Source organism: Anastrepha obliqua, chromosome 6, assembly GCF_027943255.1.
Source record: "Anastrepha obliqua isolate idAnaObli1 chromosome 6, idAnaObli1_1.0, whole genome shotgun sequence".
NCBI classification, from domain to species: domain Eukaryota; kingdom Metazoa; phylum Arthropoda; class Insecta; order Diptera; family Tephritidae; genus Anastrepha; species Anastrepha obliqua.
In genome coordinates, this window is record NC_072897.1 from 32,982,726 (window position 1) to 32,986,895 (window position 4,170).

At 38.6% G+C, this 4,170-nt stretch overlaps 1 long non-coding RNA gene across 1 annotated transcript; it reads left to right on the top strand.

Annotated features, from left to right (window-relative positions):
• The first annotated feature begins 2,749 nt into the window (after positions 1–2,749).
• On the top strand, positions 2,750–3,870 carry LOC129249952 (uncharacterized). Its single transcript, XR_008582753.1, has 3 exons — positions 2,750–2,982; positions 3,058–3,460; positions 3,517–3,870. It is a non-coding gene; the product is annotated as an uncharacterized LOC129249952 (long non-coding RNA).
• Positions 3,871–4,170: the final 300 nt, after the last annotated feature.

The following is a 4,170-nucleotide window of genomic DNA, read 5'->3' on the forward strand; positions in this document are numbered from 1 at the left end:
GTGCCGTTTGAACGGCATAAAAACGTGGCTCACCGCTTCTCGGACTTTACGCCTGGGGCTCTCTTCTCCAAACTTGACGTGTACGTTTTTTTCTGACCTTTTCACCAGGAAACATAAGACGAAACTCTCTTTGCAAAACCGAAACCGCAACTGAAATACTTCACTCCTTACATGCAATTACGAATATAATGCCTATTTTATTATTAGGGGATTCCCCAGCTTCAGAATTACTTGAGATCAATGTAAACTACATTCAAATAATTGTAACGTTTATTGTTCATTTCATAGAGCTTTTTGGGTTTGTTCACTTTTTAAAGTAGTCAATGCACAAAAATGTCTGTTCACGTTTTGGGGTGTTCACGCTTTAGAGCGTTCACGTTACCGAGCGTGCGCTGTACTCTAGAGCCAGACGAACCGGGCAAGCCACTGTGGACGCAGAAGCGTACAGGAGTGGAAAGAGGCAGCTAAGCGCCGGCATTGGAAATAGCAAGAAAGAAAAATGGGAGGAACTCCGGGCAGATCCCGCAGGGTTATCTTTCGTTGACATGTACCACTGCTGACGAACTTTTGTATAATCTAATATCCTACTCAATCGGTTTGCAACAAGAACATGCCAATGTGTAGAGTTGCCTCTTATCCAGCCGAGAGCCAAAATCGAGTCGCACCAAAAAGCTATCATATCTTGGAAAAGTCAATGTTAAAGGGTACACATATGTAAAAAAATGTAACAACTTTACTTCGCGTACAGCGCATAACTCCGCTCGTGGTATAGTGAGTTTAGGTCTAATTGGCGAAACCTTGCACTTGGCTATGAGCAAATGTACATGATATTGCTCGTGTGCATCTTACGCTCTCACAGAGACTACTGCTGAGTAGGTACTTGCAGAAGCGCCAGAAAAAATGTGAATTGTGTTACTCTAGTTTTGATGGCTCAGTCAAAGAGGTATACGTATTTTTTCGATAGATGAAAGTTCCTTGATACATTTGGTTAGGTTAGGTTGACCTGGCTGGCTGGCAGCCATCGCAAAGACCTATTGATCCCTAGTGTTACCAGATGGATCTAGACCCTTACGTTTCTTTGTACTAGACATCTTGTAATACGGCTGCGTCTTTTGCGAATCTAAGTAAACTTTGGAGCTCTATCCTGAAAGGTTTCTAACTTCTCATATTTTAAAGCTCCTAAGCATTTTAATCTGGTTCTAGCTAATGCAAGACCGGAACATAGAAGGTGTTCTAGCGTTTCCCTATCTTCTAGTTCATTGCAATCTATCCTATCTTGTATGCGTGTGCCGCTAGCAAATTGTGGCCTGTAAGCATACCTACGATAGTTCTGCTTTCTAGACAGAGCTAGTACGAATCGGACGTATTTATCTGCACTCTGTATAAACATGATTTTCGCGGTTCTGCAAGTGGCTAGATTAATCCACCTCCTATCTATCCGCATTTTCATGTCCACAGCGATGTCTTTGTATGCCGTATTTAAAGGTTTCAGTATGTCGTTTTCTTGTTCGAATTGTAATATATGTAAACAGCGTTTATGGCAATCTCATCTACAATTTCGTTTCCTGCAATCCCCTTATGTCCGGGTACCCAATAGATATGCAACCGTCTGTCTGCGGCTAATCTCTCTATGGCTTCCCTGCTTTTTAGAACATTTTTAGATGAAATTTCATATGAGTTTATTGCCTTTATCTGCAGCCTTTCCTACCGCAAAGACTTCTGCTTGAAAGATACTATAGTGGTCAGGAAGCTTAAATGGCTGCCTGATGCCTTGCTCTGCGCAATAGATCCCTGCCCCTACTCCGTCTACCATTTTCGAGCCATCGGTAAATATATTAAGAGTATTTGGGTCAGGTTTCATTCCTTTTTTCCACCCCTCTTCCTCATGCATTTCGGTGTCATATAGTCCGTTTGGACCCTATAACTAATGCCTATTGAGCTATGTCCGAATGTTTTACAGGTGAATTCACCTGTCGCGCTGAATCTTACGGCGGATTTAGCTGCTAGGTTCTGCCCCAATATCAATCGGTGACAAGTTGAGTATTCTTTCAAGCGCTGCCGTTGGAGTAATTCTCAATACATCTGTTGTGCAAAGTGCACCAAGACGATGAATATTTTCCATAGGGTTTTTATATGTCGCTTTTCTTAGCGCAGTCCACCACACCAGAGCGCCGTATAGTAATATTGGCTTTACTATAGCTGAGTAGCACCAATACATTATAGCAAGGTGGAATTTTCAATAGAAGCAGGGGTTGGAGCAATCTTTAGGAATAAAAAGCTGGCGGGTTCTACTATTTCCGCTGAGAACAACTTAAGCGTAGACAGGTGAGAGGAAAAACAGGTACTACTTCAACTTAAAAGAGAAATTCGTAACATGGATGCAACGCGTAAAATTCAAGTATTGGGGAACAGGATAAAAATAGAAAATAAATGGTTTAAATGGGATGAATAGCAACAAAAGTATTGAATAATATCAATGGCAATAAATTTTACGATACAAACCTTAATTTTAATAATTTAGTATTGAAAATGGAAGAACATAAAGTAAACTCAAAAAACTAAGAAATTGTAAAACACAAAAATTAAATAATCAAGTGAGAATTACTTGTGAAAACAAAAACAAATGTAAAGGCATAATTAATGAAAAATATACCAAAAGAAGTGAAGAGCCCACGTATATGGTTTAGAAAACAAATCATTGCAACCTGAACTTTTTCAATATGTCAAGTCTTTTGATCCCTGCAAACCAACGTTCACCAGTTTTTCCAATTTTACCAACACATTCACTCAATTTTTCCAATAATACCCACACAATCACATTTAATTCTTTTGTCATTTTCGATGGGTTATACATATATTTATCTCATAATTTTCGTGAATACTTATTAAACTTAACTATAGTGAGTGCGAAAGTGACAGCAAAAAACAAGTTGCAAATGTCAAATACAAAAATTAATTCTGTGAAAATCTCCAAGCAAAAAGGTAAGTTGAACAATTTTTAGTAAATTTTGGAATTATATATCTATTTAAACTAATAAAATGTATTTTTATTTTCAGAAAAACGTATTCACAAGAGTCTGAGATGAGATCTGTGGAGACGGCATGATTTTGGCACTCATCCAGCTGAGTCTTCAGTACCGCGATTTCACCCTGAAGTTGCCTGTTCAGTTGAATTTGTGCTTCAGCTTTCCCCACACGTTCTTCCATTGTTTTCACAGCTTTCCGCAGGTTCGCCATTTCAGCCGCTATTTCACCAAACCGCTGCATTACTCGCTCTTCAGATGTTTTCACTCGTTCCGAAATCTCTTCGATGATGCTCCTTCTCTGCAGCTCGAGTTGTTCCTCTATCCGCTCAAGCCAGAAAGGAGGTGGCGAGCTCCCTTTTTTCTTCGCTTTGTTTAGAGTGCTCGCGCTGTTTTGCGGAGTGGATACCGTTTGGCGTGTGATTTTTCCTCTGGTGGTAATTTTTCAAATTGTTTTTAAATTCACAAAAATTTCTGATTTTGTTTGTTTTAGCGTACACTAAATTATTTTCACGGCCACGGAGTTAGATAGTGATCAAAGAGACCCGTATTAGCAAAAGACTATATAAGATAGGTGGTCACAAACACAAGTAAATAAAAGATAACTGCAGCGCACAAAAAAACACGTCTACTCTGTTTGCATATGCATATGGTAATTTGCGGGTATCTTTCTTTTGGTAAGTTTGCTTAACGTAAACAAATTCTTTTTCGCTTATAAAATGTGCAAAAGCATGACCAGTGCCGGTGGTCATAGCTTTTGCATCCATACATACACTGCGCAGTGTGTTTTGTGAGAAATAAGGGTTGAAAAGCAATTTGTTGCCCATACAGGATCAGTGCGGGGATCCTAACCTGAAATACATACATACATATGTGTTCTCAGCTATGGGCAACAAATCTTTTCAATATGTGTAAAGAAAATTATTTAACTATTTTAATATTCCCTTAGTCCGCTGCGTAGTGTATATGAATTAAATATGCAATATATGTATGTACATACATATATACTGCGAAGTAAAATTCTTATGCATGCACATACATACTTTGCACTCCATACACTGTATGTAAATATGCACGGTTGGTGCATGAAATATGTATAAAACCTCTAATTTAATCTTTTCCATTTAGTATTAATAACATCTTTTTT